Raw genomic sequence first — 11,426 nt, 5'->3', positions numbered from 1 at the left:
GGGGGGGGGGGGGGGGGGGGGGGGCGGCGAATCGCCGGGATGCAAAGCAACAGGAACACAGTCCGACAGTCGCTCGCCAGACTTGGTGTAGGTAGCATTGGTCTGAGGTGGTATGCGTAATGCGCGCCGCGGTGCACGCGTATACGCGTCCAGCGAATAGTGATACAATCTCGTGAATCGTAATCGCCCATCGTCGTCACTCTTCTCCCTCGCCCTCTTCTTCCCTACCTTCATCTTCTGTACTCTGTCGTGAGAGTCGACAGGAGCCTTCCCCCGTACGTGTGCACATTATACCGTCGCTTCCGGATCATAAGTTAGTAAGTAAACCAGAAATTGTCTAATTACGCCTCCTTCCTCTGTCCTCGTACGTGCGTACGTTACAGAGATTACATTATAGAGATTCACCGAGGGGATGCAACGCGAAGCGACGCGAGTGCTCCGTGCGCCTACCTCTCGGGGGTTGCAGTGGTTGCACCTCTGTGACCCGGAGAGGGTTGGTTGCACTGTGCGATGTAGGTTACCGTTACACCCGTATTTGCTTTTCGCCGGCGTAACGCTAGCTCTCGTTGTCATCCGGACAGAATGGGATGAAAAAAAATGAGAGAGAGACCAGGGTGGTCGAGCAATCGGTGCAATCGGTGCAATTGACCTCAAAGGGCCTAGTCGCGCTATCTATCTATCTATCTATCTATCTATCTATCTATCTATCTATCTGTGTGTGTGTGTGTGTGTGTGTGTGTGTGTGTGTGTGTGTGTGTGTGTGCGTGCGCGTGCGTGTGTGTGTGTGTGTACGTATAAAATATGGGTTAGCGATCAACTAATCTTTCTCTTCTCTATTTACGTCATGAGTGCAGCCTCGAGATGAAGAATTAGAGCAATATCGTCAATTACAATTGGTTAACTGGTGTGTGACTGATCCGAAGGGCTGGTCGTACTAATGCGAGTTAGCGCCTAATCTTATTTAATCGACCTTCCTGCTTCTTCATAACAAAGATAACATCGAATTTGTAACCTGATGAATTGAAACGATAATTCATGATAAACATCAGCTTCTGTGCTGCAGAAAAGCCTACGCTCGAGAGTAGATACGGTCTTGCGTTTAATCACGTGCGAAACTTTGGCAAAATTCCAATTTGCGAGACACTTTCAAGTTTCAAGATCGCGCTTCACTTTTACACAGTAGAGCATTAATCTTGCGAATAAATTCAATCGGCACTTTCGTAAAAAAAGGAACTCGTGCGCGCAAGTCGTTGTATGTTCAACTCCATGCGACTCCGGCGACGGGATCAATTCATCGTGGGAAAATCGGAATTTTCCTTAACAAGAGTTAACGTTGTCTCGTTGATGGAATATCTCACAACTTAGTTTTTGGGTTCGAACCAACACGAAAGAGCTCGGCGTGCGAGCGACGATCGTTGGGTCACAGCAACCAGATATCAAAGCGACATCATTCGATCAACGTTGTTACTCGTTCATTCATTGCGTTCGGATGACCTGTTTTACACTCGTATTTCGACTGAAGCCCGTGTCAATTGTTTTCAAATTCATTAAATTCATTCTACGCAGGCGCAGAGACTTTCGACCTACAGTTTATTTCTATTGCCTTCCCTCGTCGAACATGTTCCGAGCAATACAATAATGATACCGTCATTTTCACTTAAAATGCACTTTGCATCGACAAGTGACATTTAATAAACATTTAGGAGCCATTTTGACGCCATTTTGATGTTATAGTGACTTTAGTGTTTTGCTTGGGCTATTGCGATATTAAATGGAAATGCATATTTTAATTGCGATCAACAAGACTGTATATACATATACGTATAACGTATGACGATACGCACTACGCAGCGTCTTTTTTCCCCTTAATTAATCTCAACGTTTGAGATCATGTTGTCGAAAGACTGAATAGCACGCACGTCCGTCTAATCAACGCTCATAATAGTGCCAAGATATTAAAGCTATACGTGCGCGATAACTAATCCCCACCAGCTGGACATCGATGCGCTTAATTTTAACTGATTTTAACGTCGCGTTAGCTCGTTCCAGCAAACCGAGTCCTTGGATATTAATCCAAGTCTCGTACGTGTAGTCAAGTAATCATGTAGCTTATGCTCTATTGAATCTGGGCTTTGCCCAATGAACGATATAATGTTTCACTCGTTTGCATCGTTTATGATTCTCCGCCGCGCTAGGTTGCGATAGGTTTGCGCCTGGGTTTGACCTATTCTCGAGGAAATCTCGAAAATTCGCGCCAGCATCGTGCTGTTTATTCGGCAGGTTCTTTTTTCTCCCTTTGGCTGCGGTCACTTGTCTGTCTCTCTTGGTCGTTTATAATGTTTATATACTTATAATCACTTGTGACTCGTCGCGTATACGCATTGTAAGACGCGCGTTATGTCTATATAAGCTACCAAGAGGATTTCTGTTGTCAAAACAATTCCCAAGTTTGGGAATGCCGATTCATAAAGACTCGATCTATGTATAATGTACGTAGTGACAACAATGTATTATTCTTGCTGAAATAAAGTGTTATATAGAAATTTCATAATTAGCGATGATTTTAGAATCCAATTTGTCTCGACCAAATGAGATTTGACGCTGGCTTATATTTCGCGATAATAAGCCTTCGCGATACAAGAGTGAATTACGGAGGAATGATACATAGAGTTCGTATCGATCGGTGAGCATATTATAGGTACGGAGGTACCATCACTACCATCTAGTCCCATCGACGAAAGCGATCGGGTCCACCCTTGAGATATTTGGAGAATCATTAACATTTTACTTGAAGGCGGTCAAGGGAGTAACGGGTATACATGTATAGGAGTCGCGACTATATTCTCTCTTTTTTTTCCTCCTTTTCTGCAGTAAAGCTAACTTATTAAAAAACCCAAGTAGTAAGACGTACTTAACTCAGTAATGAGTAAACGAATCGACCAAGTCGAGAAGGCAATAATGCATTATAGTAAATAAAAAAATTTTGATTTGCTTACTGTTTACATTTCTTGCTGCTTACGTTTTTCTACGTGCCACTATAAGTTAAGGATGTATTATATACTTTTTAACAGAAAAAAATTACAAATATTATATTTGCAAGTATTATAAATAAACAAAAAGTTTGCCGATGATTTAGAATTTTGAGTCAAACATTATTTTAATAAGAAATAGATGTCTTTACAACAAATAATTAAGACAAATAAGACAATTTTCTGCACTTTATAAAATTGTATTGCCAAATATAAATATTGATCTTATTGAACCATTTCGTATATGTATGTAATAATATATAATATTCACATACGAAAAGTATAAATTTGTAATTTCAGTTATTTTTGCAGAGACTGTACACCTGCGATACATCCTTAATCGGACTTTCGCCTACGATGCTTTCCAGTCCACGCGCTTTTGTCTGCTTACTCTAAAATCGCACGGAAAAAAATATTCAGTTGAATTAATATTTTGTTTGAAATAACTAGAATTTTAGTAAATTTAACCAAAAATCTAATAAACTTAATTAGAATTCTGCAATCGTTCATTTTCCATCACAATTCCATTGCAATTGATTCAACCAAATACTTTTCTCCATGCGGAAACACTTGTGTGTGTTGTATTACTCTTACGAGAAGCGTCAATGCGTTAATAATGCGAATGCGTGACATCGATTATTTACATGTCATAGTTACAGTCACTCGAGTGAATCAGTGTAACTATTCAAGTATCACTCCTCCAGTAGACATCTCAATCGAACCGATCGAATCGACCTGCGCACTGTTGCAAGCCAGTTCTATTATGTGCGCCATCCTCTCCTTATCACATGAGATCTTCCCGGTCTAACACATACGTACCATAGCGTGTGCAATTGTGCTTATGGTGTGTGTATTGTTGATTGTGTCAGCGCAGTGGTACGAGCATGGACAGCGGACGGAATTAAGAGTAACGCTTGTACGCACGCGCGCGCGCGTGTGTGTGTGCATGTGCGCGCGTGTGTGTGTCACTCCGCGCGTAACGCGAGCGGCGAGTGCAATGTTTGCCTCGCAACACGAGTGCTCGCCTTATATAGGTATTATTTATCTGATGAACGTACTTACTTGCGACTTGTGAAGAATGATCATTTTTCGACAAGTAGATATCTATACTCCTTTACCGTATACGAGCGGTAAAGCCTTCACGTTCTCAAATAATTGCTCTCGTCCAAAAAAGAAATTACTCAAACATCCGCATAGCACAGTCTTGGGTGAATTTGAAGAATCCGGTTACGATTTAAAGATACGAGAGTTGTCAGAATATATTATTAATGATTATTACTACAATATTAAACATGAATTGCGCCCGTAAAATATAACGCGCGAAATCGTCTCTGAAATGGATTTTACGAATAATTTTACAAATAATGGACTTGCTTTGTTTCTGCACTAAACCGTTTGAACAGACTCTTTCATGTCATCCTGCTTATCAATATTTGGATCAAGCGTTAAAGTCACATTACTTACTCTTATTGACGTAAAATCGCAAAATGGACATTACGGAGTCTTATACAAGTTCTTGATTTCCTTCGGATATCTAGATTAGGTACCTTGTGTTTCTATCAGTCGCTTTTCGCGTCACTCTCAACTCTCTCTCTCTCTCTCTTCCTCTCTTCCCCTTCCCCTCACCCTTCCTTCGTTTCCTCCTTCCTTTCTCTTCCCGCTCTTCTCTCGCCTATACTCCGACATTGCCGCGGTTCCGTTATTCGCGGCAAATACACGCCCGGGTATCCTGTACGCTTTAGTCTTCACCTCCGGAGAAAATAAACAGCGCGCGGCATCGACCGCGCGTTATTGATACCGTGTGTATGCGATCGAGCTGAAAAACAGTGACGAGACAAAATAGAGCAATTTCTAACTAAACTTACACAACAATTTTTTGCAACAATAAATATCGCGATGATATTTGAGCTGTCGTTAGAATTTCACTGTCCCTCTCTCTTTTCAACAATTATAATTTCAACAATATTTCTATGCAATTAAAAGAAAATCAGTAATTCTACAAGTAGGATCTTTTTCTGCTCATTTAATATTTTAGCTTCTTTTTAAATATTTTATTATTTATCGCATTTTATATATCTATATATATGTCGCAGCCTTTTTGAGAAATTAGCCTTTTCATGAAGACTAGCCTTTATGCAAAACGGCGTCTTTTTGCGTAAAGCCTACATTTTAGGCTTTACGCAAAAGGGTAAAGGTATAGAATGCCCCCGATCACCTAAAATTTTGATAAAAATACACTAATTTTAATGTGTTTGTGCACGAAATGAAGGAATCTAGCAGAAAAAAGTGCCGCTCTGGCCTCCGAATAGAGATATTAAGCGTTAAAGTTGACGACTATTGAGATTAGAAAATCTGTCAGTCACACTGCGAAATTGTAACCCATGACAATGGGGTATGTAGACTAGTGCTCTTGGGTTCGGAGCGGTTACGCCGCCGCCGAACAAAACAAAGAAAACATATCCTAACCGTTTGTGGAACCTAACCCTAGAAGTTGCAGCCTAGGCAGTGTCCGTTTGGAATATTTCTAACCCATGTAGACAGTGGGGTGTGAAAATATAAAATGCACATAGAATTCCAATACATCTAAACAGATATAGTGGATATGAATTAGAAATATATTTTATGTTTTATAATGTGTGTGTACATAATAATGCACATAAAATATAATTCTAATATTCACTAATATGTCTATATTATAATGTGTGTCTGTCTGTATGTATGTATATATGTTACACGTAACAAAAAGAAATGAAGTAGCTACACACGTAGTGCTAGACGTTTCGTTAGCCTTTTTGCAGAACGTGTATCATTAACCAATAAGGCTGATGTGTCAGTCTTTTCGCGAAAAGGCTAATTTCTCAAAAAGGCTGCGACATATAAAGGGTGTCCCAAAATTAACGCAAGATTTGAATTAAATAGAAAACACAGTTTTTAGTCTTTTGATTGTTATTTTTTTATTGAATCATAAAGTACATAGGATAGGGTTATTTGTGGAATAACACATCGGGCAAATGGCTCCACGGCTTTGCATGCACATATGCACTCGTTTGTCGAAATTTTCCATGACCATTTTGCATAAATGTGGCTGAATTTCGTTGATGCAGCGTTGAATCTCCTCCTTTAATGCACGGGTGGTTGTGGGCTTGTTGACATAGACCTGTGATTTCAAATAACCCCATAAAAAGAAATCTAATGGAGTTAAATCACACGATCTAGGGGGTAATTTTGGCGATTAACAAAGTCATCAAGGTGAAAATGTGCTTCATCGCTTAGGATGATTTTGCTCGAAAAATCAGCATCCATTTGTTGATGATTCAATAATCCATTCAACGAACTCATTTTCACTAACCCTAAACTGTCAGCTGTTAAATTGTTTTTTTTTTTGGGTTGCCAACACTTTATTGCACAAATGGCGGCAAATTCAAATCTTGCGTTAATTTTGGAACACCCTTTATATATCTTTTTTTTTGTTTGCGAGATATAATTTTTCTGTCGAATAGAGAATCTCGCGATAGAGAGTCGAGATGGAAAGAATTTTTTATGCATACCAAATATGTTTGAATTACTAACTGAATCGACCGTTTCCATGCGGAGAATGTCTTTATATGTATATCGTATGTAGTAAGGCTCACGATGTCGTCGGCGGTGATCTCGTGCTGCGATGACATCATCATTATGCCGCGAAACTTGGCAGAATAATGAAGATGAAATCTCGGTTATTGAAAAAGTACTGCCATCTCTAGCGGTTTTAACTCTTATTATGATGACAGATGACACAGCACGATTCCGCGGGAGTCCTTCATTTATTTTACGAATCAAAATTTTCGATCGCGAAATTAAGAGCGTGTTGAATAAGCTGTCGCATTGTTTCGCATTTACCGCACGAATAATCACGAGGAATAATATAGAGCCGGCGAAAGTTCCGACTATAAGATAATTTCCTCTTCTTATGCTAGAAAGTTTTTTTACGGTCGATCACAGAGGCAATGCTTGCATTTGCGTAAGGGCTTCCCAACCTTTCTAGCCGCAAGTTTTATCACAATGTGTACTAACACAGTATCGTTCCTCTGTGTTTCATTTAACGTCATTAATTTTAATGTTGTTGAAATTTTAACGTTAAAATTAATTATTAAAATTAATAATATTAATTAACAGCATCTAGTTTTATTTCGTGATTTATTGCTTAATCACTTTAATGTATTCACGAAAATTCAATTCCTCAAATTCATTTTAAAACCTCAAAACACGCGACTTGCGTGTCGTCGGATTCCGCACGTAGGTAGGCCAATCGCCAGAGCTTGATTTTTCAAAAGGAAAAAAATTATAAACAGGTGTTTCTTTTTCAATTATTGCCTTCTACATCTACATTGTTTTGAGTGCATCGGAAAGTTCAAAGTGGCATAAGATAATTTCAAGTAGACATCTTACCCGAAAAAAAAAATCTAAATTCAATTCCATACGATTAATACTTGCAGAGATATCGAGCTCCAAAATAGTCCACTTTTTTTGATAAAATTCGTCCTTTTTCAAATAATTACCATTTAAATTGTTTTTTTTTGTTTCATATATATAATGAACCAATAATTAACAAATTTAACAATAATACAATAAAAATAAGTTGTTTTACAATACATCGCACAAAATTAGATGATTATTCGGCGCATCATATTTATACATACGTATAACCATTTCTATATGTATAGAAGTTAGTATACTGGAGAAGGCAAGATTCCTCGTCGCGATTCCACCCGAAGTACCATCATCCGTGGGGGGAGGGGGGTGATACACGGGTGCAATCTAAAGGCATCGTGAGATATAAGAGGAGAGGGACATTGATGAGGTGGAATTAGTTACTCGATCGTGCAACACGCACGGTCTGAACGAGTTATATTTTCATTGATCGCAAAATCTGTCCCCACGTCTCACACGGCTGCTGCTTCTCAATTGAATCACTGATTCAGTAGTAGCGGTATATGTATAGGATATATCTATAGGGTTGCAGATTTCCACCATTTGGTATTGGTGTTTAGTCACAGTGTTTTGCACACAGGAACAATATGCTCCTGCATCTGTGCGGTAACTTGGGTAAATCAATGGATGATATCCATACCATGGGTAAAAATAGTCCTCGTGTATCTGTACACTCTGTCCAACTATCCATCTATTTACATGCATAACATCCGAATAGCATAATTCCGGTGCGTTAGTTAAAATATAAATTGTGTCTCTGTTTCGTTTCCTTGTATTTCTCTCTTAGAGGATATATCTATGTATATTAACCCGGCAATGTTGGACTTTAAAGGCTATTTTTTTACTAACATTCTATTTTTTTATTGTAAATTTTGGTAGATAAATTAAAATCTATAAACAATAAAAAAAATACAAACAGTAAAAATATTTTCAGATTTTACTATCATTAGGGACAATATAAAAATCTACATTCAAGTTCAAAGACTTGGGAAAGTTTGAAACTTAAAACTTACGGACGAAAAGGGTTAAAATTTCACGTTGCTGACAAAGGATTAAGAAAGCGCTTTTCTTTTAAACATCTAATATTGGGAGTATAAATAAGTTTCCGCCGTTCGACAAACAATGGCGCTACCAGTATGTTATAGTTAAAATTGTCAGCTGTAAAACGTCATATCATAAGGTTGGACATCTGGCAAGAACATAACCTTGAAATACTTGAATAACTTAGCGATTTTGCATTAGCATCTTATATCTTTTTTCGTACGAAAATGTCGAATTTTGAGCCGAATAAGCATCATTTGCGGGAGCTTTTGATTTACTTCTTTAATTTGAAGAAATCTGCAGCTGAGGCGCATCGATTGCTTGTAGAAGCATATGGTGAGGCTGCCTTAAGTGAGAGAAGTTGCCGTGAGTGGTTTCAAAAGTTTAAGAACGGTGAATTTGACGTCGAAGACAAAGAACGTAGCGGAAGGCCGAAAGTGTACGAAGACGCGGAATTGGAAGCATTATTGGATGAAGATTCGTGCCAAACGCAAGAAGCACTTGCACTTACATTAGGAGTGACTCAACCAGCAATTTCACATCGCTTAAAATCGTTGGGAATGATTCAAAAGCAAGGAAATTGGGTTCCATATGAACTGAAGCCGAGAAACGTTGAACGCCGATTTTTCACATGTGAAATGCTGCTTGCCAGGCATAAACGAAAGGGTTTTTTGCACCGTGTAGTCACTGGTGATGAAAAATGGATCCACTACGATAACCCAAAGAAGAAGAAATCATGGGGACCACCTGGCCATGCTTCAACATCGACAGCCAAGCCGAACATTCATGGGAAAAAGCTCATGTTGTGTATTTGGTGGGATCAGCTAGGTGTCGTTTATTATGAGCTGTTCAAACCGAACGAAACCATTACTGGGGCTCTCTACCGAACACAATTGATGAGATTGAGCCGAGCACTGAAGGAAAAACGCGCCCACTACTACTCCAGACACGACAAAGTTATTCTTCTGCATGATAATGCTCGTCCACATGTTGCGGCGCCCGTCAAAACCTACTTGGAAACACTCAATTGGGAAGTTTTACGCCACCCGCCGTATTCACCAGACATTGCTCGTTCTGATTACTACCTATTTCGATCGATGGCGCATGGTCTGTCTGAGCAACACTTCACATCATATGAAGATACCAAAAATTGGGTCGATTCGTGGATAGCTTCAAAAGATGAAGCGTTTTTCCAACGTGATATCCGTATGCTGCCAGAAAGATGGGAAAAAGTAGTGGCTAGCGATGGACAATACTTCGAATAAAACATTAGGTACCGTTCTTTCACAATAAATGCCCAATTTTTGATAAAAAACGGCGGAAACTTATTTATACTCCTAATACAATTTATGTAATTATTTGCTTTATTTTCATGTGTGGCAGCTAAAATCACTCGATGTACATATTCTATTTTCTTAAAATCGATGATTTGGAAAAGAAAGATTTTGGGACGACCTAATGTCTTTGCTTGGTATATAGACGTAGAGTAGTAGGTATACGACAGACCGATCTATATTCCGGTTGTCAACGTTATGACACGGCGAATCTGGAGGATCGTAAAGATGCCACCTTGTGTTTCTTCCAAGAATGTGCGAGTGACATCTGAAATAAATGATATAAACATTAAAGACAAAAATCTTTCTTTGCGCTAACTTTCCAAATCCCCCCTCCCCTCCCCCGATTCATATGTGAATTTCTCCTTCATTTTCTGAAAATCCGTATCAATTGTGCTAAGGTATTTTACACACACACGCGCGCATGCACAAATCGTCATATCCACGACAAATATTAAAATCCTTCATTCCCGTGCACATATATTTACATCCCAAACACATGCATGCACATAAATACGCGCCTCATTCCGGTCGCTGATGTGAATTTTCCATTATCGATTCGTAAGGAAAGAGAAAAAAGTGATCTCGCATCTTCACTTGCACGCCCCGTCCGGAAAGTGTCACGTCCGTCGTGCTGGAGTTACGAGAGAGGCGGAGCCTCGTAAAACTATCAAAGATATAAAAAAAAAAAAAGAAAGAAAGAGGAAAAATAGGATATCAATGTAAAATTATCCTAGTGCTGCTGACTGATGTGATTGCTGCGCGAGACCGACTCGTATAGTATTAAGTCGTACCGAACGAAGCGATTTCGCAATTGACGGAACGTCCGTGGAAACTTGGAAAGGGCGGCGCGCGATCGTCATCGGGTGAGCTCATGCCCCGGTATAGTTCCTCCCTTCCTCCCTCTACGATTTCATTAACCCAATTTCGAGAGTCGCACGTTAGATTATCCGCGGGAACAGCGAAAGGCTACGTGCACGCACGCGCGCAATGACACGGCGCGGCATATATCTCCATGTACATGTACATACACATAATATATACTTATATTGTATATAGTGGTACTGGTACATACATGTAGGTATACATAATAAGAGTAATAGCAGAGAGAAATCTCTGGTAATAGCCATGCGGACGCGTTTGCGTGCTGCGCGACGACCTGATGAGAACGCGCGCGAGATGGCGGCGATTGTAACGCGTGATGCATAAGTGTATATGCAGTAAACGATAGGCGATCGCTGCAACAGGAAGTAAGTATAGTTAGTAGAGGATCGCCTTGAGAAAACATCCCCCCACCCCCCCCCGTGAGTCTTATCTCGTGACAAAGCTCGTGTAACGATCGAACGTTACAATCTATTCCTTATGCGAGCAGAACATTGTTCTGCAGATACTCGATTTTAGCAAACTATATATATATATATATATATACATGTTATACTATATGTATAGTCACTGATGGTTTATTATATTATCGATCGTTTTGTCATTCTAAAAGAAATTTATATTTATTTCGTATTTGTCTCACAAATTCCCCACACGTTCCATCTATCAG

The 11,426-nt window shown here is 39.5% G+C and overlaps 1 protein-coding gene across 2 annotated transcripts in view; it reads left to right on the top strand.

The window, feature by feature from the left end:
* Window positions 1-79: 79 nt before the first annotated feature.
* Window positions 80-11,426, top strand: part of LOC108755087 — a 26,423-nt gene continuing 15,076 nt past the window's right edge. For both annotated transcript variants that reach the window (XM_018497877.1, XM_018497875.1), the window contains exon 1: window positions 80-317. The gene's annotated coding sequence lies outside the window, so the exon portion shown is untranslated. The remainder of the gene's footprint in view (window positions 318-11,426) is intronic.

The sequence above is a fragment of the Trachymyrmex septentrionalis genome, unplaced genomic scaffold (genome assembly GCF_001594115.1).
Source record: "Trachymyrmex septentrionalis isolate Tsep2-gDNA-1 unplaced genomic scaffold, Tsep1.0 scaffold83, whole genome shotgun sequence".
Taxonomy (NCBI): domain Eukaryota; kingdom Metazoa; phylum Arthropoda; class Insecta; order Hymenoptera; family Formicidae; genus Trachymyrmex; species Trachymyrmex septentrionalis.
The sequence above is the reverse complement of the archived record's forward strand: the minus strand, read 5'-3'. Positions and strand labels throughout refer to the sequence as shown.